At 41.3% G+C, this 24,253-nt stretch overlaps 1 protein-coding gene across 1 annotated transcript in view; it reads left to right on the top strand.

Annotated features, from left to right (window-relative positions):
- Nucleotides 1-24,253, top strand: part of LOC110486300 (protein ELFN1) — a 94,858-nt gene that overhangs the window by 38,608 nt on the left and 31,997 nt on the right. Inside the window, exon 2 of the mRNA XM_021557782.2 lies at nucleotides 12,947-13,042. The gene's annotated coding sequence lies outside the window, so the exon portion shown is untranslated. The remainder of the gene's footprint in view (nucleotides 1-12,946; nucleotides 13,043-24,253) is intronic.

Here is a 24,253-nt window from a genome sequence, read left to right as displayed (position 1 = left end):
AAAAAAAAAAGTAAAAACAAAGCAAAACCCTTGAATGAGTAGGTGTCCAAACTTTTGACTGCTACTGTATATTGGGTAGAGAGCAGCTTTCATGCAGTAGGTGTGATTTAAAATAAATACTGAGGCAGTAACACTACTGTACTGTACACCAGAGGCAGTATCGCTACTGTACACCAGAGGCAGTTTCACTACTGTACACCAGAGGCAGTATCACTACTGTACACCAGATTCAGGAACACTACTGTACTGTACACCAGAGGCAGTATGCTACTGTACACCAGAGGCAGTTTCACTACTGTACACCAGAGGCAGTATCACTACTGTACACCAGATTCAGTAACACTACTGTACTGTACATCAGAGGCAGTATCGCTACTGTACACCAGAGGCAGTATTGCTACTGTACACCAGAGGCAGTATCACTACTGTACACCAGATTCAGTAACACTACTGTACTGTACATCACAGGCAGTATCGCTACTGTACACCAGATTCAGTAGCACTACTGTGCTGTACACCAGAAGGCAGTAACACTACTGTACACCAGAGGCAGTAATACTACTGTACTGTACACCAGAGGCAGTAACACTACTGTACTCTACACCAGAGGCAGTGACACTACTGTACTGTACACCAGATTCAGTGACACTACTGTACTGTACACCAGAGGCAGTGACACTACTGTACTGTACACCAGATTCAGTGACACTACTGTACTCTGCACCAGATTCAGTGACACTAGTGTACTGTACACCAGATTCAGTAACACTACTGTACTGCACACCAGATTCAGTGACACTACTGTACTGTACACCAGATTCAGTGACACTAGTGTACTGTACACCAGATTCAGTGACACTACTGTACTCTACACCAGATTCAGTAACACTACTGTACTGCACACCAGATTCAGTGACACTACTGTACTGTACACCAGATTCAGTGACACTACTGTACTGTACACCAGATTCAGTGACACTACTGTACTGTACACCAGATTCAGTAACAATACTGTACTGTACACCAGATTCAGTGAAACTACTGTACTGTACACCAGATTCAGTAACACTACTGTACTGTACACCAGATTCAGTGACACTACTGTACTGTACACCAGATTCAGTAATACTACTGTGCTGTACACCAGAGGCAGCTAAAGTAATGGTAGTGGTGCATAGGAAACAAAGCATTTGGGCTTGAGGGTTTAGCTTCACCTCTTGTAAATTGTAGTCGTTTACTTGTCTATAGTAATTAGTCGAAACCTTTCCATTACTACGGGCTAACAAACAGCAGTCCACTGAAAATGAAGGATGCTGGAGATGCTGGTACAGATTACAGCTTGTGGACATCTTTTTGCCAATTACTCCAATCTGTAGCTACTCCTTGTCTGCGCTCCAGGTGCTATACATGTTGCACCGTTGAAAGGCGAGCTCATCAATCTATTTTGGGGCATTGACTGGTGTTCCTTTGCTTTGAGATTGTAAACGGCTCTGTCCCCTTGTGCTGCTGTTTGATTGACATGGCAGGAGTCCTAGTCTGGGCTAAGCCTCAGCAGGCTCTCAGAGTGTCTCTCTAATGAAGGCCTCACGCTTCAGGCACACGGACACAATACAACACAGATCCCTGGAGCAGGCAGGGGGGCTGGGAGGAGTGGCGACAACAAGCAAACAATGAATTGTGTGAATTTGCCCGAGTCGCAAGTCACTTGTGGAGTGTCTTGCAGCAGTGTTAAAAAGGCAGTGTTAAATCAAGACTGGATCGTTGGGCTCAGGCATTGCCTCCTAGAAAGAGAATAATAATAATCATTGAATGCATAATGTTTTCTTTTGTAAGCACTTCTGTGCAAGTTCAATCATGCTTCAGAATCATTCTAGATACTACATGACATTGACCCAAAAGATATATGATGATTGTCTCGTGTCCCGTTTTGTGTCCTCTAAAATAGCTGAGAATGTGCAATTTACACAAATGTGGCATAACTTTCATTCAAATAAATGTAAGAAAATGAATTTCTGCATCTTAATAGTTGACTTTGTATCAAAGCATAATTAAATAGACTAGGGTTATTAAGGATGGTTAACATGTCAAGCAACCATTTAAAGAGGTCTAAAAATCTTTGATATATTTGGATATATTCTAGTTATTGAATCAAACCTGTATGGTGTGAGCTATAGAATACTAGACCACAGCTGTGTTTGGAACATGTTGTTGCACTGTGTTGCTCTGGATTCTAAGCTACAGTAGACGTCAACACTGTGGCTTTATCAGACCCAAAGGCACATTACCAGCTCTCTCAGGCCCTTTAATGAATCAACTGTGGCAACAGTCATTAATATGAAGACGTCGTGTAATGCTTAGAGTGCAAACACTTAGCTACGGAATCTTTCCACTATTGAGCACTCTTGAAGTACACTGAAAAAAAATCAGCTGCGGGAAGATTTTATTACAATTTGTCAGTTTCTTGATTTATGTATCCATTTGTGTTTGATCACTTAGAGAATCCAAGAGGCTCATCGTTTTAGAGAACCCAGGGTGTGATTCTCTGCTAAAATGAATGCTCTCAAGGCTAATATAGTGTCAAGATTTGGTTCAGCAATATGTGCAAGGCTATTGACATTGGTGTCTATATTCAGAAGGGCCACCCAGCTCTCGTGAAAGATCCAGGTTATTGTGTGGTGATTTATTGAGCTCATATTGCAGCCAGAACAAAGTGCCCTAACCTGGCAAGTAGGATGTCGTGGTGGTGAGTGATTTCCTGAAGCTTCAGTGGGCCACATTGCAGCAGAAGCCCAGTGTGCTCTGAATGATAACATGCTCATAACGGAATTAGAAGCAGCAAATTGATTTTCCACTTTTTGTTTTTATCAATTTTGAATATTTGAATGGGCATACATTAACAGTGTGGGAGGGCTTGGCCGGATGGCTGGATGACTGTTCACTTTCACTGATTGCTTTGGAGGATTGGACAAGGATGTGTTAAAAGTACAGGGCACTTCTCTCTGTTCCGTAAAGCAACTAGGAGATGGTGTCTCGTAACATAAGCTTGTTAAACAAACTCCTGAAGCAGGAGCAGAACGCCTGGCCCGCTACCGTCCCTCCTGTAGAGAGTACTGTACGTGTGCATTGGGCTTGTTCAACACAGCCCTAATGATTGGTGCAGCTCCTACTGTCAGCCACCCTCAACATTGCATGTCCTTACCTTCAACTCGATACTTTAAAGGAGTTGAAGGAGGTGAAGTAGGGGAAAGACAGCTTGGGTCATTTCTTCATTGTGGATTGTCCACGAGGAATGTAAAAACCGTGGATTGACCACGAGGAATGTACAAACCTCTCGCATTTTTTACTGCAATACAATTCAGTCAAGCCACAGGCACGCCACGAGTTAACGCTCGCCAAGTCATTTGCAATCTGCAATTGTTTTGTTTATGCATTTGGAGAGGACAATGTTATTTGTTCCAGCGTCATGCCTCAGGACATCAACGTGCAGCACAGGGTGCAGGGACTTACACCTCACAGTGCTCTGCTTCCATCAATTAGAGTGCAACTGGCCTTAATGGGGGGCTCACTATACAATATCCTCATGGAATATCAATCCTGTTGACCCTTTACAGGCCACATCCTTCATTCAGATCTACATGCAGAACTTCATTCCACACATAAGGGAGGCATTTATTATACATGTGTAAATGAGAAGATATTTTTTTCCATGGTGCTGTAGCTCATGATTCTGTGGCGCTGCGCGGTCTGACACAATACATCTGCAGTCCACTGTCACCAGGAGTTCATTTTGGATTCACTGGTTGTTCTCCAAGTCTAGAATAGTACATTTTGAATATGTCCAACTTACTCTGATTAATATTCTTCTCAGACAGAGAGAGGAACTTTATGACTCAGCACTGTGATGCTCTGCAGTGCTCCAGTGATCCTGCTCAATGTCCCCAGAACACCACTAATGGCACCGATGACAATAGTTATCTCCTCTTTCTGGCAGGGAGAGTTGTTGAGCAACCAGGAGGTACTGCATGCCTTCTCACTCTAATTTCAAGCTTGGGGCATATCAGGAGATGATCTACCCCTTACTGTTTTGATGTTTTGCTGAAATTCTCTGGATGAGATCTTCTTCTTGGACGTAGTTCTGTTGTGCCTCCAGAGTTTTGTTCCCAAATTTGTTCCCACCTGACTTCCTTAGAACATTAACTTGAATATACCTTTCAGTGAGAAGTGTCGGTTATCGACGTTCTTGGTTGTGATCCAGGTAGCAGGCTTAGCTGTATCCCTCAACAAAAGTGTACCCCACGAGGCCTGTTGATTAGCCTCACTTTTGTTTTGTGTTTCCTGATTAGCCCGCTACAGTACTCCAGCCCTGTAGCAGGGGTTACAAAGGAAATCAATCTTCCACATGAAAACAGATACATAAATATGATGTGTTGCTTGATATGTTTCATTAATAACTGAATACCAAGAGCTGGTTAAAAATAGATGTTCTTCAGGCTGCTATATTGTGATAGCAGCCTGATAGCAACCTGATAGCAACCTTATTGTGAAAAATGCATCAGGCACCAGGGAGCAGGCTACTCGTTTCATGGTGTTGTGTTCTACTTTCAATGGATTATCTAATAATTATTTCAACCCGACTTGAAAAAGACTTCACACCAGGAGATCGGTTGTTTGTGTCAGCATGTTGACTTGAGGTGTTTCAGAGGTTTACAGATGGAGTCATGGGTTAAGAGATTTACTGACAACTGTTCTAAAGCTCATCTCATCACTGATCTCTTCTGTCAATTATAGCGGGTCACACTTATAACAAACTATACTATCAACAAAATATCAGTTTGATAAGCAACTGCATGCTAAGGTTATGTTTACGTTTAGGGTTAGGTTTAGAATCAGGGTTAGGATACGGATTAAGGTTAGTGTTAGGGTAAGGGTTCATTTTAGGGTTAGGATAAGGGTTAAGGTTATGGTTATGGTTAGAACTAGGATCAGGGTTAGTGGATACAGTTGAAGTCGGAAGTTTACAAACACATTTCATGTTAACAAACTATAGTTTTGGCAAGTCAGTTAGGACATCTACTTTGTGCAGGACACAAGTCATTTTTCCTACAATTTTTACCAGACAGTTTGTTTCACTTATAATTCACTGTATCACAATTCCAGTGGGTCAGTAGTTTACACACACTAAGTTGACTGTGCATTTAAACAGCTTGGAAAATTCCAGAAAATGATGTCATGGCTTTAGAAGCTTCTGATAAGCTAATTGACATAATTTGAGTCAATTAGAGGTGTACCTGTGGATGTATTTTAAGGCCATCCTTCAAACTCAGTGCCTCTTTGCTTGACATCATGGGAAAATCCAAAGAAATCAGCCAAGACCTCAGAAAAAATATTGTAGACCTCCACAAGTCTTGTTCATCCTTGGGAGCAATTTCCAAATGCCGGAAGGTAGCACGTTCATCTGTACAAACAATAGTACACAAGTATAAACATCATGGGACCACGCAGCCATCATACCGCTCAGGAAGGAGACGCGTTCCGTCTCTTAGAGATTAACGTACTTTGGTGCGAAAAGTGAAAATCATCCCAGAACAACAGCAAAGGACCTTGAAGATGCTGGAGGAAACAGGTACAAAAGTATCTATATCCACAGTAAAACGAGTCCTAAGTCGACATAACCTGAAAGGCCGCTCAGCAAGTAAGAAGCCACTGCTCCAAAACCGCCATAAAAAGCCAGAGTACGGTTTGCAACTGCACATGGGGACAAAGATCGTACTTTTTGGAGAAATGTCCTCTGGTCTGATGAAACAAAAATAGAACTGTTTGGCCATAATGACCATCGTTATATTTGGAGGGAAAAGGGGGATGCTTGCAAGCTGAAGAACACCATCCCAACTGTGAAGCACGGGGGTGGCAGCATCATGTTGTGTGGGTGCTTTGCTGCAAGAGCTACTGGTGCACATCACAAAATAGATGGCATCATGAGGTAGGAAAATTATGTGGATATATTGAAGCAACATCTCAAGACATCAGTCAGGAAGTTAAAGCTTGGTCGCAAATGGGTCTTCCAAATGGACAATGCCCCCAAGCATACTTACAAAGTTGTGGCAAAAGGGCTTAAGGACAACAAAGTCAAGGTGTTGGAGTGGCCATCACAAAGCCCTGACCTCAATCCTATAGAAATTTGTTGGCAGAACTGAAAAATGTGTGTGAGCAAGGAGGCCTACAAACCTGACTCAATTACATCAGCTCTGTAATTAGGAATGTCCAAAATTCACCCAACTTAATGTGGGCAGCTTGTGGAAGGCTACCCGAAACATTTTACCCAAGTTAAACTTATTAAAGGCATTGCTACCAAATACTAATTGAGTGTATGTAAACTTCTGACCCACTGGGAATGTGATGAAAGAAATACAAGCTGGAAAAAACATTATTCTGACATTTCACATTTTTAAAATAAAGTGGTGATCCTAACTGACCTAAGACAGGGATTTTTTACTAGGATGAAATGTTATGAATTGTGAAAAACTGAGTTTAAATGCATTTGGCTAAAGTGTATGTAAACTTCCGACATCGACTGTAGTTAGCTGAAATGTTACTGATCTATCCAAATAAAGTGTTACCTTATAGTGTGCCATGCATGTTCGAAAAATACCCAATCCATCAGTCACTTGGTGTCTTCATGTAGCTTTGTCTTTGTTGTTTTGAAAGCACACAATGTTGGAAGAATCCTTTCTATTCCTGAAAAGAACCTCTATCCATTAGTATCTTAAGGGTTCCCACACGTTCCTTTTTGTGCCTCAGAGCAATCCTAGATACCATTATCCACTGGATTTCCATGCAACTCTAGCTTTTGAGGCCCCAGAGAAAATCTGCTCGAAGCAATAATAGCCCCAGAGTAAAAAACACATGCAGTGAGCCTGTTATACTGTCATGCTAATCTTTCCACCCTACATATACAGTATAATAACATATTATTGCCTGTTTCACTTAAGAGATCCTTCTTTGATGAAGTATAAAAGTCATTATGGCCTTTTAGAAATCTCTATGAAGATGCTCTTGGTGAATGATTCTTGAGAGCAACAACAGGCAAGGGAGTACATTAAACAGTCACATCTGTGTGTATGAGGCCATTCTCAGGAGCACATTACTATTCGTACACAGAGCCTTCCCAAAGAGGCAAAGATCAGCTACTAAATGAATAATTCCCCCGGCGAAGTACACAGAAACCCCCTGAGGGCATGTTATTTAATAGCTTCCCCTAGCATTCCTCAGCGTACCATTCAGTCCTTTTTTACGTTAGAGCCGAACAGCCATGTTCACAACCACCAGTCCCTATACTCCATTAAAGTCGATATAAGAAAATATGTTGAAATTCAGCCTTGCACAGATCTGCATAGTCCTCTTTTACAGGGCAAGAGTTAAGTGTACAGCTTTTAGGTGTTATAACATTGAGCGTGACATTTGTTACATTGACAGGTTGAAGCATTAACTCTCCATAATGGAACAGTGAGCAGACATCATATTTGGACATGACAAGCTTCTAATAGGACAGTGGGGGGGGGGGGGGGGGGGGGGGGTGGTCCATATAGTCATGACAATGTCATCTTGATGTATTCATGACGTGATGACATTTTTAGATGGCTCATGAATGTTATATGAACTTTAGCATTTCGACTGACAGCTCGTAAAAGGTGAAAGCCATGAAGTAATGATGGGATGTTATTGTATCACAGCGTACTTGAAGAGTTTCACTCTTTTGGTAGTTGTAGCGTTTGTCAGAGCATTAACATTAGCAAACGTGTGTATGGGGTTACAAAATATGGCTATATACAGTACAGTACACATTACACAAATGCACCACTTCACCTCCAGAGTCCAATTAAGACATAGTGTGCATGATGCCAACGTTCGCTGCTGCTATCAATTCATGCAACCCTTTCTAGAGTAGTCAGTCAACCTCACTATTACAGCTGGTCATGAGTATTAAGCTGAAAAATGAGTTAGTCAAGCTGACAAAAATTTCTGACAAAAAAAAAAAAAAACGAATAAAAAACTTAGAACTGTGCTCCAATCTTGCGTCCTGAGGTCCTTCCTTTAACTAAGGTAGTGCGTTATTAAGCATGTTGTTATGATTCATTTTTAGCTGACTAGCATTTTGGTGGTTGGTTCAATGAGATCGCCTGAAGATTCCAGCTCCCCATGGACTAAAGACATGTATCTCACACGTGTTGTGTTGGTCTCACACTTATTTCAGTATAACAACTCATCTTAACATTCCAAGTACACATGCGTGTACAATAATGCCATATATCTTCAATATTGAACCAGTAAACTTGTAGTAAAAGTATCTAGGAACCCATTTTGTTTGAAATGTGTTTGGAAGAGACAGAGAATATTTACATTGCCTGATGGTAGACAATAATACTGTATAATCTATTTTTGGCGTGTTCATTTCAAGGATTTCGGTGTGTTTTGTTTTCCAAGTGGCTTACTGTTTGCAGGTCCATCAGAAAAGTCCAGTCTTTCAGTCTCCCTAGGGGGAACCAACAGTGTGGCTCCTCGCCTCCATGCCTCCAGGTCTAACGGAGAGACTGACTCACTCAGATGTGAAATCAAGTTCACAAAAACAGGGTCTGTTTTCCTACTGGATCTTGAGCATAGCGCAACAAAGTGGGAATTCAACAAATACGAAACAAATAGTTGCCTCGGAAAATGATCCTTTAGGTCTTCCTGGAATCAGTCTTTTCCACCCAAACATAATTTATTAGCCTGAATCCATTGTTTTTAGATTAGCTTGGCTGTACTGCATTTAGAAAGGTTGGTTGCATTGCACCACCAGAGAATATAGTCACTTTTCAATCCAACTGATGATTAATTATGTGTTCTAAATATTTCCATTTTAGAGACCAGTATAATGATGATTTAAATGGTTTGACTATGCAGCTCTGTTTACACATGATTGATATCCAGATACAATGGATCCCTCCGGAGGTAGTCAGGAAGAATTGATCACAATCAGATCACAATGAGTCTTATAATCATCTACGCCTCTCTAAATATGTGTGCACAGTCAGAATGTCGACAAGATCAGGACAGTCCATGTTAGAAGCAGGTGTAAACGGGGCTTCTGTTTCCATCATGTGGAGGCTGTTCTTTGTCTTAGGGCGTCCCCGCGGTGATTGTCTAAGCATAATCCCAGTGTGTGCATCTCAGCCCATCATAGAGAAGAATTATAGGGATACTCATGAATGCACGACTGCATACTTCTCCTCTTACAGTGGCCTCCAAGACGGCCAGCCACTAGAGGCAAAGCCCTCAGCCCTCTCTTATGGCCGTCTTTCTTTTAAGACACCTCAAATCAAATCCAACTTTATTGGTCGCGTACACAGTTTAGCAGGTGTTATAGCAGGTGCAGCGAAATGCTGATGTGACTAGGTCCTAAAAATGCAGTTAAACCTTACATCATTCTTATGGTTTCACTGTATGTTACTGTGCTGTGTAGTGCTGCATCTGTCTCCAACTCCGCCTTTTGGGAATATTCCATTGGAATTATGCTCTTGTACAAAAAGCCAACGCACTTAGAAATTCACTTTCTTCTTCTACAAATCTTTTGTGAGCCTATGGCATTTTTTCATACCTGGACGATTATTTGATTTTATCTCATTTTTGTATTTGTGTTTTCTGCAGATTAAATATAGGATATTTTCCGAGCAAAGATACACATACTGACCCATATTTTCTTTCTGTTTAAAATGATCTTTAAATGAATTGGCCAGGGGTTCTTTCATTATTCATTGAACTCTTGGGGAATTCCAGTGCTCTTTTTGTTTTCAGATGAATCCATCCATTCCATCCTGAAATCTCTCATCCCGTCTCTGTTGTTTTCTTTGGAGCAGTCGTTAAAGTCTCAGCTTTAACCAACCAAGCACATTGAGGTCCCTCAGAGAAGGGTTGCAATGCGATACTAAGTTAACAATGTAATTACCATCCCTATTTTGTGCTGCACTGCTTTGCGGTATTAATCATAGAGGAGAATACACAACAAAGTTTGTAATTGGGAAATGTTGGATTTCCACATTAACGGCCCCAGTTTCATCTTCTAGTGTTCAGCCTTGTCATGTTCTTCTTTAGTACAATATTAATTGTATTTTCTTGTCGACAGACCGAGGGAGTGGAATGGACAGATGGTTATCTCACAACTAACTGGCAACATCTTTCTACTACACATCTTCCACAGTGAATCCAGTACAAGACCAACCGAGCCAGACAAAACAATGTATTGGGAATCCATATTGTTGACATCCCATCCAAGACATCTAATCGGTGTGATGCGTGTAATCTGTGTGTCTTGAATCCCGGGCCTTAACTTAATTCCAGTACCATGGATAACCAATGCCACGGCATTACCGTTAACTTTATAATATGTGTGATATTCGACATTGAACAGATTGTAATGCAATCTGTGTATCTTGGCAGACAGAATGTTCTACGTGCAGTATCTTCAGAGCAATAATTTATTAATGGTCTAGGAAATTCAACCCCACACTCATGGGGAACATCATTAACTTGAGACAGTAATACCTAAGGACTTCACTAATCGCTTGTAGCAATGTCCTGTAATATTGCTATCATTATCACGAATTGAAACAAGGTATCCAGGGGGTCCTCAATAATGAATACATACAAAGGGAATGCATTTCCAGTGCAACAAAGCTCATTTTATGGAACGCTATCTTGGAGGAGAGTGCATGCCAGTGATTTGTGAGCAATTGCTTCAAACTGAAGTGGACCACAGCAGGGCTATTTTGGTCCACATACCCCTGTGTGCCCCTCTGCACTTGTCAGCAGCTGAGCAGAGTCAGTCAGTCAGATCGGACTGAGTTGATGCCCAGCCTTCCAGTGCTCAGGGTCAGTGTGCCGGTGATGTGCCATAAACTCATGCTCTCTCTCTCTCCAAGGCCATATGGGGCCTTCACCTCCTCCTGGGCTCCAGCTCCCCCCTGCGGCCCGCTCCCCACCCCCCGCCCCCCAACCCCCGCCCCACCTCAGAAACACTTACATCACAAATAGGTCAGAATCCTGTCAAAACTACACGTACTGTATGAGTAGAGAAGAGCATCAGCCTCTGAGATAACATGGGGGGGGATAATTGGGCTCTAATAGGAGATGTGATGTGATTCCTGTTTACTTGTTATTTTGTTTCCTTCATTTAGTTACTTCATTGATTTTTTACAAATATGTGCAGGAAACACCATTTACTTACATTTGAAATCCCGAGGGGGTTTTGCGCTTCTCGTCCGTTTATATTTTTTTCTCTGTTTACATCTGGAAAATAATGCATTGAGTTACGGCTGTGTTTAGTAACAGTGAAAACCCATGTAGACGTGTTGTTTTTCATGTCAATATTTGAGAGACCCTTGTATTCCCCCAGGGTTCTGAGTCGAGGGAAGGGTTTTGCAGTTTTGCAGTGTAGGCTAGATGGGGCAGCTAGCTGGGGCAGCTGCAGGATCAACCCTGCCAAGGACACAGGGCTTCCCAGGCCTGTTCAATGCCATAAAATGGGCCATTGAACAGCTAAATGGAGTCATTATGATGAGTAATTAAAAGAATAGCGCCCAAGACTCCCCAAACTCTTCTTTTGGTTCTTGTTTCCGCCGTTTTTGGGGGGTTTTCATAGGCCCGCCTGCGATATATGGCAGCTGCCTCGTGGCACTCAAACTATCACCTCTTTCAACAGAATGCAAATTGCATCCTTACCAGCTAATTGAATGGTGTTATCTATCATCCTCGGATTTATTGAAATTCTAGCAGTGTTTCAGATTTCCATTAGCTACTGTTCTACATTGAATTTCTGTCTGTGTTTTTCCCAAGATACTGCATGTCACGCAAACAGTGGATCACAGGAGAGGGGAATAGAGTACTGATATGAATACTGATAGCGCACTCATCTGAAGCTTGAGTTAATATGTATGTAGGTGTCTCTATATAGGAACTTTTCATTACTGCAGTGTTGCAAAGAGACTTCATAAACAAGATCCTACCAACATGAGTAAAGGCAACAGCAGGGCTATACATCATATTCTATTTAGCTAACAAATGACATATACTGGGTACAAAGTATCCGTTTCTCATCATTGTCTTGCCTTTCCGTAATATGAACAGAGAGAGCACCCATGTTCCCCCTGGGCAGTGAGTATGGAAAATAGTCATTGGGTTTATACAGGAAGCCATTTAGAGGGAGGAAAGCAAATTGAGTTTTGTTTAATTAGTATGAGCAGTTTGCTGATCACAGGAAATTGCATGGCCAGAATATGGTATACAGGATTTCATTAGCGTGTTCCTGTTAATTGAGGTTTATAGAGTGAATCAAATCACTCCTTTGAAAAAATTGTTGTGCTGTTGGACGTGCTCATGAATTGTTATTGCAGAGAGCCCCGGCAATGATAGTTCATTATAGGTAATAAGGGTCACCCACCTAAGATGAATTCCCCTAATCAATCCTTTAAGACAGTGGCTCCCAACTCTGGTGCTGGAGTACATCCAACAGTATACATTTCTGTTGAAGCCCCAGACAAACACACCTCATTCAGCTTGTTAAGGGGTTGATGATTAGTTGATAAGTAGAATCAAGTGTGCTTGTCCTGGGCCACAACAGAAATGAATACTGTTGGATGGACTCCAGCACCGGAGTTGGGAACTACTCCTTTATGAGCACTACTAAAACCAATGACCCTGTTCTGAACCGAAACAACAGTGTGAGCTGGCTAGATACTAAAATATGGATTTCTACGTGGATTTCTATCTTTTGTTTGGACAGAAATGTTTTAAAACCACTCCAACGTTATGAAGAGATTCATTCACACTTTGCACTCTGCCATATGTTTTCCTGTGCAGAGAGCAAAAACGAGCAGTTTGATTTACCCTTCGATTTTCTGTGTGTGTTCCCCAGAGGACCAGAAGAAGGATCCATGAGGACTGGACTGATGCTACTGGAGGATCCCAGAGATGCTTTTACTTATCGGAGACATTAACCCAGATAGCAGAGGTAAGTCCAGTGACTGGCATGGATTCAACCTTAGCATGACTCCCTCCAGGTGTTACACTGCCCTGTAATGTGTGTCCCTAAGAGGATCCCGGGGAATCTATCTCTAATCTGCCGGTCACAATATGCATGGATAACTACATGAGACAAGACAAGCCCTCACAGGACATGGTATTCTCCAACAAAATAAAATTAATTTGAAGGGTCAGTTCTAAATTCACTGGGTGGGGTCATAAAAATAAGCACCCCCCTCCCCAACGTTACAAATATTTTCACCTGACCCTCACTTTGAACTTTAAAAATAAAAATGCACACCCTCATAGAATTGATAAAAAAGTATGCTTATGTCCACAAATAACAGGAAGTCTAGCGACCCTGCGTTTATAAACGTGGATAAACATCAGCTTTGCCACTCTTTTTGTAACATAGTCGTTGACATGCAGGGCTACAGGCCAGAAGGTTGAGGGTTCGCCGACCACCACGGACGAGCTTGCTCCCCCTGCTTGTTTCACTAGGCCTACACTACGACCAGAGCCGGCTGCAGACCATGATAAGCTAGGGGGAAATCAGATTTTCTACATTTTGATGCCATATTTATAGTTATGTAAAATATATGCAACACATTTTCCATTAACAGGTTTCTGTGCCAATGCACCATACAACCAATTAACAAAGCATATCTCTTAGTCGTGGTATATTGGCCATATACCACACCCCCTCGTGCCTTATTGCTTAATGGTTCTTACCAGGTAGACTTATATTTAAAACAGTTAATATTACTCTCTGGCTCTGGTATTTTTCTGGTGGACAGCTCTAACAAATAAGAAATAGTTGGATAGGTACCTGGGAGCAAAATCTGTGAACTTGGACCAGACCAAGTTGAATTAATATTACTATTTTTTTCCACAGATAGCCAGCCTAGCTGCTTAAAATGATTGACCTCCAGATGAGTATGAGAGGGTAGTTCAAGCACAATTCTTACAAGCTTGTTTTGGCTGGTCTGTAGCTTATTCTTTAGATTTTTGGGGCTGCTGTTGAACCTTAATGTGCAGGCATAATCAAAGTGACACTGGATTAGAGCACTTGCCAGAGTCTTTATGGTGTTTATAGCTAGGTTTCAATCCAATTGCGAAAGATTTTCATGCAAATGTTCAAACATTTGCATAAAAACAATATTTTCCCCATCCAACACAATCTCACACTCAATTCGTGCAAATATGTAGAAATAGCATTTAAGCAGATTTCGTGCATTTTTGTGCGTCTTAATTCGTGTGAAACGACACATTTTTATGAGACTTCATTCATAGGAAAATACATTTTGGGGAGGCAAACTTCGGAAAACAGTGTTTTGAAAGTTATTAGAGCAATGCTTGATGGGCAATGGTGTTTTACACTCCCTTTTTTTGTTTACCACTTTTATTTATATATATACCATGCCTTCTGAAAGTATTCAGACCCCACATTTCGTTACGTTAGAGCCTTACTCAAAAATGGAAAAAAAATACTCAGCAATCTGCACAGAATACCCCATAATGACGAAGCGAAAAAGGTTTTTAGAAATGTTTGCAAATGTATTAAAAAATTTAAAAAAAAACTTCTTCAAATAAGTATTCAGGCCCTTTGCTATGAGACTCGATTTTGAGCTCAGGTTCATCCTGTTTCCATTGATTATTCTTGAGATGTTTCTACAAATGGATTGGAGTCCAACTGTGGTAAATTAAATTGTTTGGACATGATTTGTAAAGGCACACACCTTTATAAGATCCAACAGTTGACAGTGCATGTTAGAGCAAAAACCAAGCCATGAGGTCGAAGAAATTGTCCGTAGAGCTCCAAGACAGGATTGTGTCGCGGCGCATTTATGGTAGAGTTGACAGACGGAAGCCAATCCTCAGTAAAAAGCAGATGACAGCCTGCTTGTACTTTGCCAAAAGGCACCTAAAGACTCTCAGACCATGAGAAACAAGATTCTCTGGTCTGATGAAACTAAGATTGAACTATTTGGCCTAAATGTCAAGCGTCACATCTGGAAGAAGCCTGGCACCATCTCTACGGTGAAGTATGGTAGTGGTAGCATCATGCAGTGGGAATGTTTTCTAGCGGCAGGGACTGAGAGACTTTGATCGAGGCAAAGATGAAGGGAACAAAGTACAGAGAGATGATGAAAACCTGCTCCAGAGCACTCAGGACCTCAGACTGGGGTGAAGGTTCACCTTCCAACAGGACAACGACCCTAAGCACACAGCCAAGACAATGCAGGAGTGGCTTCGGGACAAGTCTTTGAATGTCCTTGAGTGTCCCAGGAGAGACCTGAAAATAGCTGTGAAGCAACGCTCCCCATCCAACCTGCCATAGCTTGAGAGGATCTGCAGAGAAGAATGTGATAAACTACCGAAATACAGGTGTGCCAAGCTTGTAGCGTCATACCCAAGAACACTCGAGGCTGTAATCTCTGCAAAAGGTGCTTCGACAAAGTACTGAGTAAAGGATCTGAATATTTACGTAAATGTGATATTTCAGGTTTTTTTTAAATAAATTTGCAAACATTTCTGAAAAACAGTTTTTGCTTTGTCATTATAGGTCTGTACTAAATTTGAGCTTCTACTTCTAAAAATTCACCTTTCCAGAAACGAGTGTCTCACCGTTGCCGCTTGCTATAGACCCCCCTCAGCCTCCAGCTGTGCCCTGGACACCATTTGTGAATTTATTGCCTCCCATCTATCTTCTGAGCTGTGACATGCTTATCAACTCAGCCGTCCTACAATCTAAGCTTGATGCCCTCAATCTCACACAAATTATCAATGAACCTACCAGGTACAACCTCAAATCCGTAAACACGGGCACCCTCATTGATATCATCCTAACTAACTCGCCCTCCAAATACACCTCTACTGTTTTCAACCAAGATCTCAGCGATCACTGCCTCATTGCCTCCATCCGTAATGGGTCTGCGGTCAAACGACCACCTCTCATAACTGTCAAACGCTGTCAAACGCTCCCTGAAACACTTCAGCGAACAGGCCTTTCTAATCGACCTGGTCGGGGTATCCTGGCATGACATTGACCTCATCCCGTCAGGAGAGGATGCCTGGTTATTCTTTAAAAGTGCCTTCCTGACCATCTTAAATAAGCATGCTCCATTCAAAAAATGTAGAACTAGGAATAGATATAGCCCTTGGTTCACTCCAGACCTGTCTGCCTTTGACCAGCACAAAAACATCCTGTGGCGTTCTGCATTAGCATCGAATAGCCCCCGTGATATGCAACTTTTCAGGGAAGTTAGGAACCAATATACACAGGCAGTTAGGAAAGCTAAGGCTAGCTTTATCAAACAGAAATTTGCATCCTGTAGTACAAACTCAAAAAGGTTCTGGGACACTGTAAAGTCAATGGAGAATAAGAGCACCTCCTCCCAGCTGCCCACTGCATTGAGGCTAGGAAACACTGTCACTACTGATAAATCGACAAAAATTGAGAATTTCAATAAGCTTTTTTCTACTGCTGGCCATTCTTTCCACCTGGCTACCCCTACCCCGGTCAACAGCCCCACAGCAACTCGCCCAAACCTCCCCCACTTCTCCTTCACCCAAATCCAGATAGCTGATGTTCTGAAAGAGCTGCAAAATCTGGACCCCTACAAATCAGCTGGGCTAGACAATCTGGACCCTCTCTTTCTAAAATTACCTGCCGAAATTATTGCAACCCCTATTACTAGCCTGTTCAACCTCTCTTTCGTATCATCTGAGATTCCAATAGATTGGAAAGCTGCCGCGGTCATCCCCCTCTTCAAAGGGGGAGACACTCTTGACCCAAACTGCTACAGACCTAAATCTATTCTACCCTGCCTTTCTAGGGTCTTTGAAAGCCAAGTTAACAAACAGATTACTGACCATTTCGATTCTCACCGTACCTTCTCCGCTATGCAATCTGGTTTCAGAACTGGTCATGGGTGCACCTCAGCCATGCTCAAGATCCTAAACGATATCATAACCGCCATCGATAAGAGACATTACTGTGCAGCCGTATTCATCGACCTTTCGACTCTGTCAATCACAACATTCTTATTGGCAGACTCAACAGCCTTGGTTACTCAAATGATTGCCTGGCTTGGGTCACCAACTACTTCTCCGATAGAGTTCAGTATGTCAAATCGGAGGGCCTGTTGTCCGGATCTCTGGCAGTCTCTATGGGGGTGCCACAGGGTTCAATTCTCGGGCCGACTCTCTTCTCTGTATACATCAATGATGTCGCTCTCGGTGCTGGTGAACTCTCCTTCTGTGGCCTCCAACTGTTCTTCAATGCAAGTAAAACTAAATGCATGCTTTTCAACCGATCGCTGCCCGCACGTCCAGCATCACTACTCTGGACGGTTCTGACTTAGAATATGTGGACAACTACAAATAACTAGGTGTCTGGTTAGACTGTAAACTCTCCTTCCAGACTCATATTAAACATCTCCAATCCAAAATTAAATCTAGAATCAGCTTCCTATTTTGCAACAAAGCATCCTTCACTCATGCTGCCAAACATACCCTAGTAAAACTGACCATCCTACCGATCCTCGACTTCGTCGATGTAATTTACAAAATAGCCTCCAACACTCTACTCAACAAATTGGATGCAGTCTATCACAGTGCCATCCGTTTTGTCACCAAAGCCCCATATACTACCCACTCCTGTGACCTGTATGCTCTCGTTGGCTGGCCCACGCATCATAGTCGTCTCCAAACCCACTGGCTCCAGGTCATCTACAAGTCTCTGCTCAGCTCACTGGTCACCATAGCAGCACCCACCCGTAGTACGCGCTCCAGCAGGTATATCTCACTGATCACCCCCAAAGCCAATTCTTCCTTTGGCCGCCTCTCCTTCCAGTTCTCTACTGCCAATGACTGGAACGAACTGCAAAAATCTCTGAAGCTGGAGACTCTTACCTCCCTCACTAAGCACCAGCTGTTAGAGCAGCTCACAGATCACTGCATCTGTACATAGCTCATCTGTAAATAGCCCATCCAGTCTACCTCATCCCCATACTGTATTAATTTATTTATCTTGCTCCTTTGCACCCCAGTATCTCAACTTGCACATTCATCTTCTACACATCCTACCATTCCAGTGTTTAATTGCTATTTGTAATTAATTTGCCACCATAGCCTATTTATTACCTTACCTCTCTTATCCTACCTCATTTGCACATGCTGTATATATTGATTGTATGTTTGTTTATTCCATGTGTAACTCTGTGTTGTTGTATGTGTCAAATTGCTTTGCTTTATCTTGGCCAGGTCACAGTTGCAAATGAGAACTTGTTCTCAACTAGCCTACCTGGATAAATATAGGTGAAATAAAATGTAAATAATAAATTATAGTGTGTATATTCATTAAGAAAAATAACAATTTATTTCATTTTAGAATAAGGCTGTAACATAACAAAATGTGTAAAAAGTCAAGGGGTCTGAATACATTCCGAATGCACTGTATGTCAAATTTTATGAGGGTTGCCAGATTGGAGAAAAAAATACAGATTTTTCTTCTTTTTTTGTGGTATCGATGAAGATATTTAATTGGGGAATGTGGATACAATTTCATGTTGGGAAATTATATAATACACAACATTATACACTTACACTTACACACCAACACTTACACACATATGTACACACACTCACTTTGTTTTTACTGATATTATAGCCAACTCTTGACTTTTGTGTTCATCATTTTTTATAAAAATGTTGTATCTGTCATGTATTCCTAATCTTTAACTGGTTAAATGTTTGCAGTTGCATGTTTCAGTAATGATTAACATGGTTAAATAGCCCTTAATCTCTACCTGATTTAGCTTTTGGAATATTTTCCAGTTTTATACATATTCTGTATTTCCACTGAAGAAAGCAATAATTAATCAACACTCTACTGTAAATAAATGGACCCTACCTGTTATAAAATGGAAATTGCTCTCCATAAATAAATGAAGCCATTCGGCAATTGGTTTCACAGCTCTATAATAATGATACAAGTTGAATCAGCTTAAAAAATTTATATTTACAACCTATAAGAAGTTTGGAAATGTGGTATAGGAGAGTCTGAAATTAATTGAATAACCTAACCCTAGGCTATGTTCAATGTCAGCAGCAATTTCCAGTGAGAAATGCTCAGTCTGAGCCATTCATCTATGGGTTTCACAGCTCTAATAATAATCATACAAGTTATATCACCTTATAAAAGGGTTAATTTACAACTTTTGGGGTATAACATGTTGGGCAAAGTGGTATAGGAGAGTCGGACATATAGCCCATAATCAGTCTTAGCCAATGAGAACCAAGAGAGGCCTAGCTTCATCCTTCATGACTGGGAAAGGCCTTGATTCTAGGCCGTAGAAAATCCTACATCCGCCTCATTAGATCAGAACAGGATGGATCAACAGTGATTCATATTATTGGTTTGCATCCTAAATAACGGATAGTTGTGTTTTGCTGCAGAGCACACTTACATTATTTGTCTACCATATGATGTGGATCATTGTCAGGTTATTATATGTATAAGCTTTAACAAAAGAACATCATGTATGTAATAACACTTTAAACAGGTACTTTGTAAAGGTGTAGAACGTGTTTGTTTTGGGTCCACACAGGTATGTGAACTTATGCAAATTAGACATACAGAGGATTTTCTTCTGAATAACTGTGGCACTTTCCATTCAGCTTCAGGCAACTTTTTTTAAATGTAATTTTTTTTTATTTAATTTTTTTGTCCCTTTTTCTCCAACTGTTAGCAGTTACTATCTTGTCTTATCGCTACAACTCCCGTATGCATCCTCCGAAACACAACCCAACCAACTTAACACAGCGCGCATCCAACCCGGAAGCCAGCCGCACCAATGCGTCGGAGGAAACACCGTGCACCTGGCGACCTGGTTAGTGTGCACTGCGCCCGGCCCGCCACAGGAGTCGCTAGTGCGCGATGAGACAAGGATATCCCTACCGGCCAAACCCTCCCTAACCCGGACGACGCTAGGCCAATTGTGTGTCTCCCCATGGACCTCCCGGTCGCAGCCGGCTGCGACAGAACCTGGGCTCGAACCCAGAGTCTCTGGTGGCACAGCTAGCACTGCGATGCAGTGCCTTAGACCACTGCACCACCCGGGAGGCCCAGCTTCACGCAACTTTGATGTAAGGATTGATAATACCTGTAGTGACTACTTCTATCCGTCATGCCCATTGTTGCTCATCCATTGTTCACTAAATACATCAATGTAATTACACCCAACACAATGTTGAAGAACAGAACGCTTCCCACCACTAGATCACTTAACTAGGTGTGAGCTGAACGTGATCCCAACGCTGCCATCAATGTAGCGGAAGAAAGGGAAAGCTGCAACGAGGTCTCTAACCAGGGCTCATACGTGGCAAAGTGTGCTCTAACGGCCGTTGCCATGAATTCCTAGTAGGCCTCTGGGCAGAAGCAGTAGGCCTACACCATGCTGGAAAAAGCCTTGTCACAATAGCTTAAGTATATAACATGATTGACACGACCATAACAATCATCATGAAAGTCAACATAATTCATTATTTTACATGAACCTGATTATTAACTGCATTGATATGGCTTAATTGATCATAGTACAGACTCGTTATAGTTGCAAATGCCATGCAGTTGCACCAGGGGAATTTAAACCAAACAGATTTGTTTTACGGGTCTTCTGTTTCCCCACACTTATTGGTTATTTAATTCCCACCATGATAATGTATCCCCATTCCCCAATCAAATACCTTCATCGATACCACAGAAAATAAACAGAAAAATCAGACAAATACAACTTTTTACTCCAATCTGGAAGTAAAGTATTAAGCGAAAACAAGCATAGAAACAAGCATAAAAGCATAGAAAACAATATCGGAATTAATAAAAACTATTTTTAACCTAAGGCTACTATTATATTGTAAGCATTTTGGTCACTACCTGGTTGATATTTGTAATTTAAAAATTTTTATTTCACCTTTATTTAATTAGGCAAGTCAGTTAAGAACAAATTCTTATTTGGAATGACGACCTACCGGGGAACAGTGGGTTAACTCCCTTGTTCAGGGGCAGAACAACAGATTTTTACCTTGTCAGCTCGGGGATTCAATCCAGCAACCTTTCTGTTACTAGCCCAACGCTCTAACCACTAGGCTACCTGCCGCCCATGATTAACAATATTGGGTTGTAACACTTGTTTTTTTATATAAATACATTTGGGGTACAATAAAAAGGCAGTGTATAACACCATTGCCCAAAATGCATTGCTCCAATATCTTTCAACAGATTGTTCCAAAGCTTGCCCCCCCCCCCCCCCCCCCCCCCCCACAAAAAAAAATTATTTTCCTACAAATTAATCCAAATACTTTTTCTACATATTTGCGAGAACTGAGTGTGAGATTGTGTTATCCCATCAGAGTTGTGTTTCCATCTAATTTAATTTGTTGCGGATAAAATTATGTGCATAAATACGTAGTGCACATGAAAATAACTTTTGTGGTTCAATTCTCATGTACCGAATAAATAAAATACAAGTTAAATGGATTTCCATTGCATTTTCAACTCTGGCTCTACTGGTTTTGTCACCAAAAATGTTGTGTAGGTATAGTGAATGTGTCCACTCTGGTATTGGCATGTGTGCTCCAGACAACAGCTCACAGACAAAGTGTGTGTGTAGGCTACATGATCAGATTATTATGGACAAAAGTGCAATATTATTTTTATTTGTCAAACTGCAGCTAAGCATCGATCCTTTTGACACATTAGAACAAGACCCTCGATATTTATTGAAAGGCGCATCAAGCTCATCACTGTGCATTTTCACCACCCTGTGAAGTTCATCATTATTTCACCTGTAACGTAATAAATGGTATGCTTTTCCTTGATATCCTGACATTTTTCATACGACATGTACTTTCCTCGCATAAAAAGGTTGGATGGAAACCTGGTTAATGTCAAGCCATTTTGAGGATGCTGAAATGATATTTTGGATGAACGTGAGCATGCCTATAAGTGAATTTCGAACCAAACATTGTGATTGGTTGTGTTTCTGCCACATATAAAAAGTAATACATTTAAATAGTTAAATTACACATACAGTATTTAGGCTCGGGTTGGAGAGGAGGCAGAGCATGTGTTAAGCGTTCCTGAATAACTGGGACTGCCAGGAGCGTATGTGGCCACACTATTATAGGACTTGGGAGAATGATGATCTGCAACAGACAGCGCAGCTTAGTAAAATAGAAAATAAAACAGAAGTCAAAATACACCCAGACGGGCTTGCTACTGTTCCTTTCTAGACATTATAAACTGTAGAGAGAAGACCCACCCACTGATCCACCGATCCCATAGGGCGGAGTAGAACTGGCCCAGCGTCGTCAGTGGTTTGGCCGGGGTAGATGGTCATTGTAAATACAAATTTGTTCTTAATTAACTGACTTGCCTAGTTAAATAAAGGTTAAATAAAAAATTTAAAAATACAAATTGAATGAAACATTCAAATTACAGGGCTTTCCCACTGCTTTTCAAATGACATTTTCACTGCAACCTAGAGTATAATAATGCAATTATTAATTGTAATTGTGGTGTTGTAGACTACTATAGGTAGGATAATTGTAATGTCCCTAAACTAGATCAATAGGAAAGGTTTTTGAGCTGCATGTCTCATGTCTTCACTGTCCTTTCATGCGCAATTGTGCACCTGGTTTCTCCGCTGCCTATCAGCTGTATCTATTTGTTCTTGTGGATTCATATGGAAAATTGATGCAGATTTGAATGCTTTTATGTGTGGTATGATTGCTAGTTAGCCTAATGCAGATCTGGACAAATCATCCACCTACCACTATTGTCACTATGAATGGTGGATAGAGTACAGGATAGACAGTTAGTCTGGTAGACTTTATACAACGGATGGGTCAAATCCTGAATTCTGATTGGTTAAAAGAGCATTCCAGCCAGTGTCTATTCCACCAGCTAAATCTATGACACGAAAATGACTATTTACTCTGTTCCATCTTACTGTGCAATCCAGTGTGTCATCAGCCCAACCAGGCAATTTATAAACTTGATTTCCACTTTAAAAATGTATCTAGACATTATCTTGATTTGTATAAACCTTGCTGTCTCTCTAACATTTGCAACATTGTTTCCATATTCAATTTCGATCTCCAGCTGTCCCATAGTAAAGAAGGTGTAGGGGTCGGTAGTCGAGACGAGACAGACAGGCAGACAGCGATTCTCAGACAGTCGAAATCATGAATCAGCTGGCATCATTTGTATTGATATATACAAAGAAATGTCAATTGAAGAAAGGTAAAACAAAACGAAGTGCAGGTAGTTTGCAATCTTTCCAGCTTCAGTTTGAAGTGAAATTGTTAGCTGTGTTGTTGGCTAGCTCCTCTGAACAACAGTGTCCTGATGAGAGAGCACATTTTCTATGCCAGGTGAAATTGTGCCTCATTAGCTCATTGTTATGGATATATCCAAATAAATGTCACGAGAAAACAGCTTAAAAAATGTAAATGCAGCTACTGTTGTTATTCTGGCTGCACTGTTTGACATGACAGTAAATTAGCTGTAGTTGGCTAGCTAGCAAGCAAGGGTTAAGAGCGTTGCTAGCCAGTATGGCAACACAGAACAAAAAGACTGAATGACAGGGTCAAGTCTCTGGCAATCAAACCGATATATGAACGACCAGACGGCTTGGGTAGCAACCCTAGATTTGTGTCGGGACTATATCTTGTTGAAGGAATGATTGGATAGAATGATTAAGTTCATAAAAATATTTTTTTTCATGAAAAAATCATTTCAATTTGTTACTAATCCGTTGTATAAAGTGATAATGTCCTTAATGCCGGTGTTTGGAAGAAACATTGGCACGATTTGCCGGCCCTCCACTTCGTCTCGAGCATAACAACACCCGTGCCAACGTAACCTCCAAACACTTGCTTTGAGGGCATTATGACTTAAATATTAACCTGTCATATAGTTAGTGTATGGAAAATAGTGCATAAGTGCAGTACCAAGCAGATGAGGAAATGTGTCTAGGATGGCAGAAATGATATGGTAAAACCTGCAAAAGAGTGAATGTAAACCAGGGAAGAAACACACTACCCTCCCTATGCTTGAGTGCCAGCAATCTAGAGACTGAATGGTAAAGGGATTCAGACGGGTCAATCTGAACATATTCTCTTAGAACTT

The sequence above is a fragment of the Oncorhynchus mykiss genome, chromosome 13 (assembly GCF_013265735.2).
Source record: "Oncorhynchus mykiss isolate Arlee chromosome 13, USDA_OmykA_1.1, whole genome shotgun sequence".
NCBI lineage: Eukaryota > Metazoa > Chordata > Actinopteri > Salmoniformes > Salmonidae > Oncorhynchus > Oncorhynchus mykiss.
This window is presented reverse-complemented; position numbering and strand designations above follow the sequence as displayed.